The following is a 16156-nucleotide window of genomic DNA, read 5'->3' on the forward strand; positions in this document are numbered from 1 at the left end:
CGTATGAGGCATTGGTTTAGACTCTTCTCAATCCACTCTTAATTACTTAGTTTGGTATAATTATTTTTCCCTTCTTAGAGCTCATCTATTGGGCTGGCATTTATCCCAAGTGGTCTGACCTTATGCAAGCTGTAAATCATCTAAAATACCCTTCAGGACATGTGCAGGTAGTTTTCAATAAACCTGTCTGCACTTTGAAAATGCAGTAATGCCGTGACTGATGACACCTTAACCACAGGACCTCCTTGTCTATGAATGCAAGTCTACATACTATAATGAGAACTAATATTAACTATAGACAAATGGTATATCTGATGTACATTTGTAGTCAGTAAGGTGAGAAGTTCCAGTGTAAAGCATGTGCACTCAAAACACAACAAAGCTGTTATATCCCATCATTTTACCAAGAATAAACCCATGAAACTCACAAAATACAGAACTGATCATTAAAAGGCAAAATGAATATCTATTTGTGACTGTGGAGGGGAAAGGGTTAAGCAAATTCTTTAGTTTATCCCTTTCTTTAAGACCAAAATCAAATCTCTCAAGACCAGACAGTGGCTCAGGTCCTTTCATAGTTTAATACTATTGACAAAGTCACCGCAGGGTGCTGCTTTCTTCTCACGGTGAACTACATTGCCTTCTAAGACTGAGAAATCCCTCCATGTTTTCTTTTCATTCTTGCACACGTAAACCAATACTTCTCCAGGATCTGAATATACTTCTCACAGACGCAGAGCTTTGATCATATTAAACAAGAACTTCGTAAAGTCCTGTGTCTGCATCTGATCTAATAATGGAGAGAAAAAGAGGGCGGTGAAGGAGTCGTCAACATCTCTGATTCAATAACTGGAGTTTGAAAGACAAGAAACACAAATATTGATGGACACTTGAATCACTTTACAGTAGAGGACCATTTAGAGGTGTGAACGGAGGCCACGAACACATTTACGCGGCGCTCCTCATTCTTTCACATTTGTCTTCTCAATCGATGTATTTTATAGTCAATCTGAGGGGCAGTGACATTTACATCACAGAGTCTTTTTAACCTCCATTTCAATCATCAGTGCTGTATGCATGTATGTGCACACGTGCATGTGCTTACACGCACACAAATACAATCTGACCAAGTCAAATGGAGGTTTTTAATCACACAGCAGCTCAAAAGCTCAGCACACACAATGTCACCAGGGGCTGGATCAATCTGTCAACAGTGTGATTTAATTCTGGGATGGGGTGGGAGACTGCCCTCACATGGACCAGAAAGAGGAGTCAGTCAATTGTAACATCAGTGGCCAAGTAGGCTACACATGAGCTCTTGACAGCCCGCTCCAGCCTGCCGAGTCCAGCAGTCACAGTTTCACCTGCTGCCCTCAAGCCCCTGAAGTGACTCATCATGGAGGAGAGAATGACTGAAGACTTTTCCTGCAGGTCACCCCAGAAAACCTGCCGCTGCTATTGAGTTATTAGAATTTTTTACACAAACGCTTATAGTATGGATTAATGCATATCCTTAATATCATTCTGTGCACGCATGATAGAAAGTATCCATATCATGTTAAACAAACAGAGGTCATGCACATGTGTAGCACAGCCCAAAAACATCAGATACAGAGTTATTACTGCATATATGCACATGATGTGCAGCATTCTCTGTTTCCCCACTTCCTCCTCAGAAGTGTTAATTATGCCTCTCAGGCTGGCAAAGATCACCAAACACCAGGACCAGATGGCACCTGTAGCCACACTGTGACAGTGTGAGCCAGCTGTGGATGCCTTGCAAGTTTGACTGAAATATATAACACACATCCAGATTAAACAGCCAGAACCAGTCAAATCCAACCTAGTCACTAAAATCGAAGGCATTAAAACGCAATTCCTAATCCTGAGCGCCATATATATGCAATAAAAATAGAAAAATAATCAGTGTAGAGTTTAGTTGGGCTTTAAGTTTGCAGTGGCCATTAAAAAATAGAGTCAGGGAATTTAAAGTGAATACCCTCCTTTAAAAATAAAAATAAAAATAAAAATTCTCCCATTTTTTGCTGCTGGAAAAAAAAATCTGTCTCCTGAGGAATATGTCTGTAGTTCTACGAGGATAAGCCCTGAGGAAGAAAGTAGCCTTCTTGGGGAGTCTGTGTAGTCCAAAGGGTGGCACAGGATCTCAATAGTAATGTCATCTGTCTGTTGCATGTTACTTGAATGAAAGAACCCAACAGCGTCATCGAGCAGCATATTCATGTTCTGTATGTGCATGCACAGAGAGCATCGTTTTTCTTTTACCTGAGCCAAGTCTAACATTTTCATCTCTACAACGTGAGAAAACACGCTTGTTGCTAAGTTTAACACACCGAGAGGGCTACAAATCAAGGTTACGGCAGATTTCCATTGCCTTACCAGAGAAGTACCAATGCCCTCCTCCAACTCCAAATATCTCCACACGAATCCTGCCTCCGCTCGCCTCTGCCTGCCTGCGCGTTGACAGCCTCTGTCCCGCTACGTCCGACCGCCTTGCCTCCCGGCTGCCTTTCTGTCATGTGTTTCCCGATGAATTCTTCTCGTAATCTTCTCAAAAGTGGGATGTGAAGAGTGTTCGGGTTCCGCCTACTGCATGCACAGCGACACAAATCAAATTCTTGTTGTGTATGCTGCGAGAGCGCGCCGGGTCGCGAGACACCCCGCTCGTCCTCCTCCTCCTCGTGCTCCTCCTGGGCTCTGTTTGGCACGCACCTTTAATCGCGCGGAAATGATGACCAGCACGAGATGGGTTAAAACGGCACACCCGCTGGCATTCAGATGTTGTGGATACACGGTGTTGGTTGTGGTTTATGTTTCATGTTCATGCATTTCTCATCACCGTGCCTGCGTGCGCGCGGTGAGACAAAGAGATCGTGAATGAACTGAGGGAGCCGACACATAGATTTGTTTACTCAATTTAATTGCGTCTCCTTTAATTGCCTCCAAAAGAAAATATAATGAAATTTTAACCAATTGCAGCGTCTCCCGTTTGAAACGCCATCAGCAACGTAAAACAGCATCCTCGACTATTTGCCACCAGCGCTGCTTACGCACACGGTCGACGCAAGCGCTATTTCTAGGTCACCGGCAGTAGCGCGTTTTGATGTCACACGGCTCCGGGGATCGTCTCCTTTCTCCCTCTTCCAGCTCACGTTCACAGGATAGGTCACACACACACCTGAGGTAAAATTAGACGAGGTGCCTCTTCCCTCGGATGTCTCTGACTGTATGTGTGTTGGTGATTTACTGGGAAAAAATGACTAATTTATGGGCAATTTATATTAATTTTCTAGAAACTTTAAATGTATTTCAAAGTCTCTCCATAATAAACGCCATGCAAGCCTCCACTTTCTTTGAAGCTGTACAGCACTGAGCCCTGACCTTGTGGAAAAGACAGGACGTTTAACCCCACGGTGCATCTCCTCTGGGGATAACCCAGTGGGGAACAGCTACCCATAGAGGCAAGGGCCAGAGATGCTGAGAAAGTGGCTTGTGGATCCCAGAAGGTCAGCAGAGGAGCGCAACAGATGTATGCTATGGTACATCAAAGAGGGAACCCCATGAGTGTGTGCATCAATGTATATGCTTTAATGTGTGGTTGAACTCCAGAGAACTGTCTTTTATTGGTTCCCTTTCCCATAAATGAGGGGCTAGTATATTAACTAATGAGGAGGCAGTGGATGCAAAGGAGATGCAGACAATGATTCCAGAGGGACAGCAATTCATTTAGCTCCCTCTGTTCTTCCTTCTTTTAAGGATGTGGTCTCACCTTGCCTCACCTTATCTGTCTGCTAACAAGATGAAGTGCACGCAGTGCTCCGAGAGCGAGGTGTAACCATAGAAACTGCTTGTGCCAAAGGTTTGTTTCACATGTTAGATGAGCACTGAGAAGAGGTACTAATGAAATTAATCCAAAAGTATGACAGTAATTAATTCAGCTCAGCCAATCCGAACAGAGAGAGCAACTACATGGTTAATTATAAGGTAAGTCATTAAATAGCTGCACTGAAATTGGTAACAAACACAGCAGAGCAGGAAATGGACTGGTTCTTACTTGACACTTTTTAGCTTGAGCACTGAAAGCACTTTTACAACATGTCTCATTCACACAAGCATTTTCTACAACTAACTGCTTTCTATTTAACATTCACACTCCAATGAACACGTCGAAGAGCAAGTTGGGGTTCAGTGTCTCACCCAAGAATACTTAGGCATGCCACCTGGAAATTGGAGCAGCCAGGGATCGAACCACCAACCTTCCAATTCGCTGCTGCTCAACCTCCACAGCTACATCCAGAGCTTTAAACAAGTTTTGGAGACAGTATTCCACGGGCATCCTTTCAATCAGCACTGACTAAGCATGTGGTTACTACCAGCTATGCTCAGATGTCATTTGCAGTCTAAAATCTTTCAGCTTAAATACTTGAGATGCATATGAATTGATAGGTTGCAGTTATTTGCATTTGGCTTGAAGATAACTTGTTTTGTTGGCAGAAAAGCTCCCATCAAAAAGCAAATAAGAATATCTTCTGGCTGCCTGCATTCTTTTGTCTCTCTGGCCAAAGTTCACAGGTGAACTTGGATCAACAAATTGTTGTTCTGGCTCAGACACCAACAAACATCACACAGACTAACATGGTAGTTTTTTCACAATAACAATAATAATCAAATAAAGTGTATTTTCCAATTAGCGAGATTACAGTACAATAGAAGGAGCTTAATCAGATTCTGCTTTTAAACTATGGAGCTGTCACAGTTTGCTCACAGGACTGAATACTACTACTCAGATTTCACATGTTTGAATCCAGATGACTCTTTCTTCATGTGGTCAGGGAGGTTTCTGTCACAAAACGGCTGTGTGCAGGTAAGAGAAGGACCCAAACGCAAACTTGCAGAGATGAAAAGTAAACTAAAAAAACACAGCTTTATTGCTGGCGTGGTGGGACACAAGTCTAAACTGGGAAAACTACAGCACAAGGAGAGACAGGGAAAATCACAGCTATGAGGGAGACTACAACACTGACAAAGAGAAACACAGGGCTTAAATACACTGAGGAACAATGAGGGAAATGAGACACTGAAGGAGAGCACAGCTGGGAGTAATTAGGCTGGACAAGACAAGGGAAGCAAAACTAGAAACACTGACATGAGACATGGACCTTCAAAGTAAAACAGGAAAAACACTGACTGAACTCTAGACATGTAAACTTAACAGACTGGGGAGACAGAACATAGGGACCTGAAACATGGGACAGAAAGACACCACGCAAGCACAACATGCAATACAGGAAGCCATATAACAAAACCTAAGAACTATAACCACAATAACCATAAACAAACCAGGACCTCTCCAAAATAAAACATGACTACATGAACTTGACAACAAAAGACACGCAGACATGAAACACATAAAGGACAAGGGAGACTTACCACAGGGGTAGAAATCACGAGGGGAATCTAATAAACAAATGAACTTAGATAACCTAATGAACTTAAACATAAACCATAAACATCAAAATAGACTAAAACTCAAAACGCTGGGTCAAAAGACCCAGGATTGTAACAATCTTACACAGGTAAGGCAGGTTGGCACAACCAATTCAAAATCTGCAGCAGAGGAGAGTCAATATGGGAAATGAATAGAATTACTGAGCAACGAGAAAACAAGCTTCAATCACCAGGAGATCTTAGTGTCAACAACCCAGCAAGAAGAGGAGGACCAAGGTCATATACTGTAGGCAAGTAGAAGTGGAAATCGGGTGTGCCAGGAGAAACTAGGGCAACCATACCCATAGCTGTGAGGAGGTAAGCACCATTAGCCCACACACAAGCCCACACAGACACAAACAGAGTAGAGCATATAGGGGGGAGACATACAGAAGGTGAGTCAGGACCTGGGAGGACTGGGGGATCATGAGACTAATACAGGTCAGAAGAAACAGCTCTGACCAAGAAGCCATGCACTAATTCTATAGTCAACCATTTAATTTCTGCTTTTAATGCATGTTCTTTGGAAATATTAGCATGAATGTGTCTGCTAGGTGGATTTATTTTAAATTATAAGATGTCATAGGGGAGGGAAAATGCCTGTATTGGACAAGTGATGTTGAAGGTGAATTGCTGGGCAGAAGCATATGTTTAAAAGGTTAAAGGGTGTTTTCAGAATTTTTTGTTTGTTTGTTTTAAATTCCTAATCATTTTGTCAAAAAGAAAAAAAAAAGAAAAGAAAGAAAAAAGAGGAAAAACACACACACATCTTTGTACATTTTGCAACAGAGAAACAAAGCAGTGCAGCCTTGTGAACAGCTTTGAGGGGATTTATGAAAACAATGGGCGTCTGGGAGTACTGAGAGGTCAGGAGAAACATGTTTGACGTATATCAGCTTATGACTTTGGTAACTGGAGTAAATAAGCAGATTTAGACTTTAAAGTCACAGAACAGAAAAAAAATAAGGCACATTGAGACTGAGACATCGAGTATTTTACAAGGAGCTTTCCTCACAAGTCTGGAGCAAGATTTTTCATTTTTTCTTTTTTGCCTCCTGTCAATCCTCCACAGCACCACGGGCCCCACCATCTTCATAATTAGGAGAAACAGGGAGAAAACATCTCATCACAGACCAGTAAACCCATTCAGTTAACTTTGCAGGATTGAAAGATGTTGCAATCAAAGACAATTAAGATCAGTCTACTGATGCATTTATCCTTTGGGAGAGAGTTGCCAGTCACTGTATGATTATCCCTGAAACATGGCCAACTCGTGGATGAGCAATAACCGGCCATTGCTGTGGAAATGATGCGGTTATGCAATTACCTGAGAGTCGGTTTCGGTGAGATGATTCTGTATGTGGGACTATAGGCCGTCTAGTAGATCAAGTGAATCGAGTGTGACGATGATTCATATTTCTGCTGTGTGAACATCAGCTAACACTGGCAACACTTCACATCGGGCTTTGGGGGCTACAGGCATGAGTCAGTGTGTAGGTGTTAAAGCGGATTACATGCCAGCTCAAGTTGATTTACATGAAGAAAGTAAATAAGAAGGAAGAGAAAATATGATCCACATCAAATATGGCAGCAGTCATTCAACTAGATAACTATTTTTACTGCAATTTAAAAGCAGCGATTTCCCTTAAGGATCAATTTATGTAATAAGAAAAAGCTCGCTGACACATTTTAATGCAGAGTTGCTCATTTTGAAGTGCTCAGTGAAGCTTAAATCTTGCATTATTTACATTCCCAGTAAAAGATGAACAAATGCTGATGAACAGAGCAGATGTTGTGGGTAGAACTGACTGTTGTGCCAAAACTTGCTGTACTAAAACGTTGTTTCAGACATCATAGTCCATTTTTAATGTAAAAGAAAAAGAAAAACAGGAAAACACAACAACAACAACAACAAAAAGACAATCATCAGTGATGATTAAGCAAATGTTCCAATGTTTCCAGAAGTAGGAGGAATATCTTGTGTTACCTAAAGTAGGTACAGTTAAGAATATTATGACCACATTTTCAGAATTAATTAATCAGCACCTAAATTTTTGCATAAAATTTCTAAGCATGGCATGAAAGGTCATCACAAACATTTGGTTTGCACTTATTTGTCTTGGAAGCTTGAGCAAGATCCTGAATGCATCATTATATGCCACCTGAAGCTTTTTACTGTAAGTGCATGTGCTGTATGTAGTGGAGCACATCGGGCTCTAAAAGGAGCTATTGTGGATGCCAGCTTCACATGTTTGTGCATGCAGTGTCGCTGCACGTCGTCATCATCTACAGAAAGAGATCGTTACTGATGATGCGACACGGATATCTAAGAGAGGAACCGTGGTACTGCGTGAGGTGTGTGGTAGGTGTGACAGATGAGTTCGAGGTGGGGTTGGACATACATCAGGGATCTATTCTGAGCCCCTTCTTGTTTGCAGCGGTGATGGACAGGTTGGCAGATGAGGTCAGGCAGGAGTCTCCGTGGACTATGATTTTTACTGATGACATTGTGATATGTAGTGAGAGTAGAGAGCAGGTGGATGAGAGCCTGGGGAGGTGGAGGTATGAATTTGCAAGATAAGAGAAATGAAGGTCAGCAGAAGCAAGACAGAATACGAGTGTGAATGAGAGAGAGACAGGTAGAAAAGGTGAAGATGTAAGGAGCAGAGGTAGTGAAGGTGGCAATGGCAAGAACCCAGGAGATGGAGCTGGAGGTAGCAGAGAAGAAGCACATAAATATAGTTTAGTTTTTGTCTGTTATATTTTTTAAACAACCCCCTTCAGATTGTATATGCACAAATCGCTGTCGTGTTTATTTTTAGAACCCAGCTGACTGTCTGTGGTTGATTTATATTCTTGAAGCCCATCTGAACAAATTTGGGCTAAAATCTTTGACAGTACTGAATCCAGAGAAATTGGCATATGCTTTTCTATTTTACCAGTTTTGTATTTGACTATAGGCACATGTAGAATAGTTAACATGGAGTAAGGTAGGAGGATGTGCACTAAAAATCCACCAAAGGAAGTAAAACTGAGATTGTTCTGCTGGCAAACTTGAGATATTCCTTCAGGTGCACATGCTTTGCTAGTTGCCAGTTTCTCAACAGCACAGCACACTTTATCTGGCCTTATACTACCCTCATTGTAAAAACATCATCATCATCATCATCAAACACATCACTTGCATATGAACTGATATCACAATTTGGAAAGGCATCCATACATGCATAGATACAGATCTATAGATACATATTATCATAGAGCTGTAATCAGTTCAAAACCAGCTGTAAATGTTACATAATGGCCCAGGAAGCTAAAATAATCAAAGAATTTCAGAAGCATTTATCAAGAGGAGACATCTGTCATACCAGAGGACCGCTGTTTGTTGTTCTCTCAAGACTTCAATCATCTGAGAAAGTTTTTACAAAACAAGTTTGTAGAGTGTCCCCTCTTCTACACATGCAAACACATACTTGGGCCACCTGCCCATCCTTCAAAGACCCTGCATTGCAGACAGTGCTCTGCACGACAGAGAAATGTCCATTGCATTATTCCTCTCTGCAGGAGGAATTCCCTGAAGGACAGTCTGTTTTTTTTCCAGGAGGGAGCTGAAACACTGAGGCCCAAACAGGGAACAGGGTCCGTGTGCAAGACTGACGGCAGCAAACATTAGCAGAGGGGGGGATCAAAAATGTGCCTTTCAAATTACCAATACATGATACCAATAAAATTTAACAAATATTTTTTGCTCTTTCCAAATATTTTTTCTTTTAATATTATGATTTAAAAAGAGATGCAGTTAGAAATTCTGATGTCACACAGACTTTGCTCCAAACCGTTCATATGGTCAAGTAATTTCTTAACTTATTACACACAATCCAGCTGCATGTTTGAGAGAATCATTTTAATGACCAAAAGCCTGTGGCACAGCCAGTGAAAATGATAGGCTCAGAAGGATGTTTGTTGGGGTGAGTCCCAGAAAATCTTCTGCTGGGATGATCTTTGTGTGATTGAATACCTCATTTCATTAACTTGTTAAACTCCTCAATCGATTGTATCTGCACAACATATTCATCCATTAGCAATCATCAACACAATGCAGTCATAATATTTGTACAAAATGAATATAACAGATAAAAGCTAAAAGAAGAAGAAGTTACTTTTTCTTAGTTAATAACACTCAGACTCAATATAATATTGTGACGACCCACTGCACCCTGCCTTCCTTTTGGCTCGTGTGTGTCTTGTTTGCAGGCATTGGAGAGGCGGGGTTCCCGTCTACAATCAGTGACACTGGCAGCACCTGGGCCAGCGTGTCAGGACTCTATATAAAAAGCCTTTAGGGCATAGTTTAGGTTGGCTCTGAGACACCAGGTTGGACTCTGGCTGCGTTAGGTTTGGTTTTTTGCTTTTGACACTATTACACGCATCATCTTCCACTCATCCATTCCTTCACACACCACTGTTTGATTTTGACAGTAGGGTTTCTTTTCTGTTTTATTTGTTTTAAAATAATAAAGCAGCTTGGAACACATTCCTAACCATGTCTGGGGTTTTCTTTGTCATGACCGTATGGCCCGGTTCGTGACAATATCTAAAGAGAGGTTATCAAATCCATTTTGGGGGGAAAATCCAAAACATTCCCAAGGAAACAAATAATATGAAATAACACATTTTATGAATGCTGCCAAATAAATGTATTAGCTTATTCTAAGCTATTGTGTGGATTAGTGGATTCCTCAGATATTGAATTCAGTTGTGCTTTGTTTGGACAGCTGGACTGGACACTTGAACAACTTGCCTGCATGAGACGAGCGTGTTAGCAGTGTGGGTTCTTCTGTTTGAAAGTCATTTGTTCTGAGTGTAGTCTTAGATGTCTTTCCTTTTAGATCCCTGAGGAAAGGAACAAAAACACTTCTGCCGTAGACAAACATGACAATGTACAGCATGTCCTGGGGACCTGTGTGGCTTTCCCAACAACCCACCTGACAACATGGCACACAAAGCTTTCCTGTTTAAACTGACAACTCTGTTTTTTCACAGCATTGTTTATTACACACACACGCACACATATAAACAGCAAAGTCTAATGCACCGAATTAAATGGTCAAAATGAGTGCCATGCTTTGTTCTCTCGCCAAATCCCACTGACTGACCAGTTCACTATAGCTCTGTTTGCAGTTCTCAATAGTTTTTTGCAACTCAGTCAACAAATGGTAAACATATTTATTATTAATATTTAATATTATAAATGATTTTTGCTACTTCCAAAAGCAGGTCATAAGCATTCAGTTCTTCCACACTGCAACAAACAGAGACCTAGGCTTGAATTATGGACTGTCATTTTTGTAAACTAAATAAAAACATCCATTTTCTAGCCAGGGGGTGAAGCCTGACCCATCTGTCAATGTGCAGAAAGTGGAGTACACCCTGGACCAATCTGCTGAAGGGCAAAAACAAGGAGGCAACTATTCATCCCCATGATCAATTCGGAGTCTCAAACTAATCTAACCCCGTGCATTTCTTTAGACATTGGGAGGAAGCCGAAGAACCCAGAGAAACCCCACAGAGACACAGGGAGAACAAACCCCACACAGAAAGGCCCAAGACTGGACCCCACCCAGCCCAGGGCCTTCTTCCTGTGAGGTGACAGTGCTAACCAGTATGCCACCCTTGGATTAATAACATATCAGACAAACTTCAAAGAACTGGGCATATTCATAATAAAGCTTACTAATACAAAGATTTGACCTTACTGATGCAGAAAACTCTAAGAAATGTTTAATTTCCACTTACAGACTAAATCCCACAGGTACATAAAGTGAATAACTATTAATAATTTGGAGGATGACTTCTAGGTGGCTTGAAACTGGCAGAAATGGGAGAAAATGGCAGAAACACAGAGGTTGGAGAAATGTTTTCCTAATGCTGAAAAACTGTGAGTTAATAAAGTTATAGATTATATCAGGGGTGTCAAACATAGAGAAGAGGCGCCTCTTCTCTATGTTTGACACCTATCCAATGTGCATGGTTTGGAAACTTCAGAGAAAGCTGCAGTTGTGATCTTCATTTATTTTATTTATTTACTTTTTATTCCTTGAAGGCTTGCAAAGTTCATTCATGGACATTCATGCTGGTTTAATTAGTGAAATTAGATTTATTTCCCCTCATAAATATGAACGAATAGCTGAATTATATAAGAATAAATATGTATAGCTGATTGAAGGATGGTTTCCAATTTATTCAACAGAGAAGCTCATTAATACAAATAGTTTTCCTAATAAGGCGATATTTGTCTTAATAGAGATTAAATTCAATGATTAACTCTATTAATTTTACTTTTCTGGCATTTTTTTTATCCACCAGTAAAGCTTTACACAACATCAGGTCACTCCTAGAGAAGGTCTTTGCTCAGGCTGCACTCGTAAGCTTAGACTGGTTGCCAGAAATGTTTAGCCTGCATTAATACGTCTCTTGGGGTGTTTGTGAATGGACAAGTTGTTGATTCAGTGTAGTATTTTTTGCAAGCTGAGGTTTCACTGTGATAAGATCTCAATCACTTCTCAATGCAAGCCCCTGTGCTCCAGACACTACAGCCTCAGGGGACGACTGCTACACTCAGCAATTGAACAAATATTGACACCCTTACTACACATGCACATAACTTTTGCTCGTGGTGCAACATGCAGTCAACACTGGAGCATCTGTCAGCTAGAGCAAACACTGTAAACCACTAAAACGACGATAGCATCTGTGGGGACTTGGAACACAATCGGTTCAATTCTTGTTTGCTGACAACAAACAAACTGCCTCAAAGCATTCTGAAAGCATTCCCCGCTTACAACAAATTATAATATGACAATTTAGGCAAAATAAACAAGCTTCGTTCTGCAAAATAATTTAAAAAAATATCTCACGCGAGAGCTCCAAAGTTTAGGCTATATCTGTTTGTTTGCAGTCTAACAGCCACAGTTTTTAAGATATCATGTTCAAATTTTGTGTGATGGTAGATAACAATAAGAGCTTGAGCTGATTTCACTGTGGTGAACATCGGGTCACAGTCAAGGTCACACAGAATGTCAAAGTCAGTAAAAACTTCTGTTACTCACAATTTTTTATGGGCCGCCTTCAAACTTCATAACAATATACTAGGCCGTAGGGGGGCATGAGTACCTAGGCTGGCTAACCATTGTTCGTGTGTGTGTGTGTGTGTGTATTAACACATAACTTGTGTTCGTGGTCCAGTTAAACCCAAATCAGATTATAGAGTCACATTATGAGGACGTGACTTCTTCATCATGGGACCTAAAACCTCAAATGTAAATCTTTATATTTTACTATTAAATGTTAAATCTAGGTTTAAAGGAAGGCTCTGGGGCTTCGGTTACAGCTAGGGTTAGAACTATTTTTTATTTTACTATAAAGAATATTGCAGCACAGTTTAGGTTTACAAGATTACCAGAAGATTTCTAGAACTAAGTCCTCTGGACAGATCTGGACATAATTAATGCACAGTTCCATATTTGATCAAAATCAAGCACAAACACCTCATAGCAACTGTCAGCACGGTGATGGAGGCGGGGGGTGATTTGGGCTTTTTTTGTAGCCACTGGACATGGGCATGTCTCTGTTCCTAAGTCAATACAAACCTCTCTGTATTTTAGGGTCAGATGTGAGGCAATCTGTCTGACAGCTAAAGCTTGGCTGAAAGTGGGTCATTCAACAGAACAATGAGCCCAAGTACAGACGAAACTCTACAGCAGATTGACTGAAAAAGGAAAGAATCAAGGTGTTGTAATGGAATAGTCAAAAAATAGTCAAAGTTCAAACCTCAAGCCGACTGAAATGTTGGTACAGGATCTTAAGAGAGCTGTGCATGAGCAAATGCCCACAAATCGTACATTTCAAGGAAAGAGGGCCGAACCCCAGATTCTTCCACAACGATGTAAGCCTGAGATAGGGCCTGATACAGTCATAGTAATAATTAATAAACATAATTTTAATAAACACGAGCACAAAAGAGAAGAAGACATCCCTCAATGAGTTGAAACATTAACTTGTAATTTATTCCTGCATACACAATTTTTGTCATCCGTATTGTGTCACTTTGAAAAATATTCAGGAGGCGCCCCTGCACGAGCTTAAAATTATTTATGTCGCTTGGGAGATGAGATATGCCAGCCTTATCCTCACAATTTTATTGAGCACAAATGTGGCGACTGACTGTGTTATGCAAAACAGCTTAGTCAACTGACACAGATTCTGGTAAGCTGAGCCAAAGACATGCTGAAAACTGAGTAGGCATTCACAAGTGTCCCTGTGAGACGGTGAGCACGGTTTGCTCTGCGCTGCAGTATTAATCAGCAGGGAGATCAGTGCTGTCATTCTGCTACTACAGGGTCACTTAATCTGCACTTTTTGGCTGTCAGTCAAGAGGAAACCTGGGAAGATTTGGCATCTTTCCTTTTTGTGCCACATGGTATGACACATGGAATCATCACTGTAGGGATCGTGGAAGAGGATTTAAATTTTGCCTCTAGCTGCACCATTGTGACCGCTGCATTACGAACCAACACCATCTTAATCCTCCTCTCCCATCCCACCCCGTGAACAGCAGTATGCTGAGGACAACCTCCATGTTACTGCTGAGGCAGACGTTGCTATAAACAGATATATAACTACAATTACTGCATTTCACACCAATTTCAAGTTTTCTTTTTCTGGTTGTTTAATTTATGAATGAATGAAGGAGTTGGCTCTAAAACTGATGCTGACCCCTAGTGATGGGAATGAAAGGGAAGCTTTGTGCAACAGAGCCATCTGCACAGCACATGTAAAACAGCAGTATGGTCTTCCTGTGGATTTTGATGTGGTGAATTCAAATGGTAAATGGCCTGTATTTGTATAGCGCTTTTACTAGTCCCGCCTAGGGACCCCAAAGTGCTTTACACACCCAGTCATCCACCCATTCACACACACATTCACACACTGGTGGAGGCAGCTACAGTTGTAGCCACAGCTGCCCTGGGGCGCACTGACAGAAGCGAGGCTGCCATATCGCGCCATCGGCCCTTCTGGCCAACACCAGTAGGCGGTAGGTGAAGTGTCTTGCCCAAGGACACAACGACCGAGACTGTCCGAGCCGGGGCTCGAACCGGCAACCTTCCGATCACAAGGCGAACTCCCAACTCCAAATACACATAGATGGTTACTGTTTCCATGATTTTTGATATCACATCTAGGTATATTATTTTAGTAGTAGAGTTTTAATCAATTAATAATAATATGGAAGCTTGTTTTTTTCCCAACGTTTTATGGTCATGTTTGTGCCCTAAAGAGCATGCTTTACTTTACGTTACAGCTTTCCTGCTGCTATAAAGGTCAAATCAAGAATTAAAGATGGACAGACGTTAAGTCAGTCTGGAAATGACATTTACAAATTGAGGAACAGTTTCTGAATGAACACTTCCACTTTTGACTCATTGACTTTTGATCTTAGAACAGATTTGCCGGTATCATGAAAACGAGACACAACCTTTTTAAATTTTAGCATCTCATAAAGTCTCTACTACTTAATCTAATTCTGAAGCACTTTGGCTGTGGACAAAAGCTGATAAGCCACTGCTTGATGATACCCAGAGAAAATCCCAGCGTAGGAATTCAAGACATGAAACACTTTTTATCATTACAGAAGAAACACAAAGTAGCACACATCCGTTGTGGTGGAAGAGCAGCCTGTCTTTAGGAAAAAAAAATTTCTTCCTGTAAATATTAGACATTTACTGAGCCAAATGCACGTAGCAAAGCATCCTGTGAAGTATTTTAAAAAGACTGGCAAGAAGAGCAAGAGCAGGTGAAACCTGCCAGCCATAAGCCCCTCCAGGAAAGAGGATATTAAGGAAGCCAAAGAGAGTCTGGCAGAAATAATTGGCAAACTGTCCAGTGGTGGTTCAGAGAAATTCACCAGAGCCAGGGATCTGTTTAATACATGTATGCTCATTTCTTTCTCCAAGCTGACACGTTTATGGTCTCTTCTCATATGTTTATAGGAACGCAGATTGATGGTTCTTTATAGAAATGTTGAGGGGTTTTTTTAGGACGGTGTTACCCTGTGAATCACAGAGAGGATTGTAGAAATAAAAGATGAACTTTGCACAACAGGAAGATCACCATTTGTCTTGTATATACTTTGACAGCTCAATAAAGCCCCAATGCATCCAACTCCTACATAAATTCTTGAGCATGCAGGGATTTACAACACACAGTTAAAAATAAAAGTGCAGTAGCTGATGTTAAAGTGGTAAAATTAACTCCAAATCGACTAAGAGTCTGTGTCTAGCATTTAGACCTGAGCATAGTAATTGTCAAATCAATGTGGGACTAATAGGTGAGAGGAGCTGACTACACCACTGCAGATGCAAACATGACAAGAATAACCCTCATTGATCAGGAGAAAAAAGAAAAATCACACAAGAGCTTGTGCAGGTTTATTTAATCACACTGACTCTTAGAGGTTCTCACAAAACAAAGCTTCAGAGGTTCTACATCATTTTTATGTACAAACAATATACAAAATGTACATGTAAAGTGCACTGAAAACAAACAAATCTAGCTTTAAAAAGCTAAATTTTTCCTAAATGAACAAGACAAA

At 40.9% G+C, this 16156-nt stretch overlaps 1 protein-coding gene across 3 annotated transcripts in view; it reads right to left on the reverse strand.

The window, feature by feature from the left end:
• LOC308402479 (sodium-coupled neutral amino acid transporter 3-like) overlaps window positions 1–2747 on the reverse strand; it is a 35541-nt gene extending 32794 nt beyond the window's left edge. Inside the window, exon 1 of one of the 3 annotated variants that reach the window (XM_080891369.1) lies at window positions 2398–2747. The gene's annotated coding sequence lies outside the window, so the exon portion shown is untranslated. Of the gene's footprint in view, window positions 1–1999; window positions 2130–2397 lie in introns of those variants that run through there. The other 2 variants (XM_080891371.1, XM_080891370.1) reach the window with 2 other exon arrangements.
• Window positions 2748–16156: the final 13409 nt, after the last annotated feature.

This window comes from Rhamphochromis sp. 'chilingali' (assembly GCF_963969265.1).
Source record: "Rhamphochromis sp. 'chilingali' genome assembly, chromosome: 9".
Lineage (NCBI taxonomy): Eukaryota > Metazoa > Chordata > Actinopteri > Cichliformes > Cichlidae > Rhamphochromis > Rhamphochromis sp. 'chilingali'.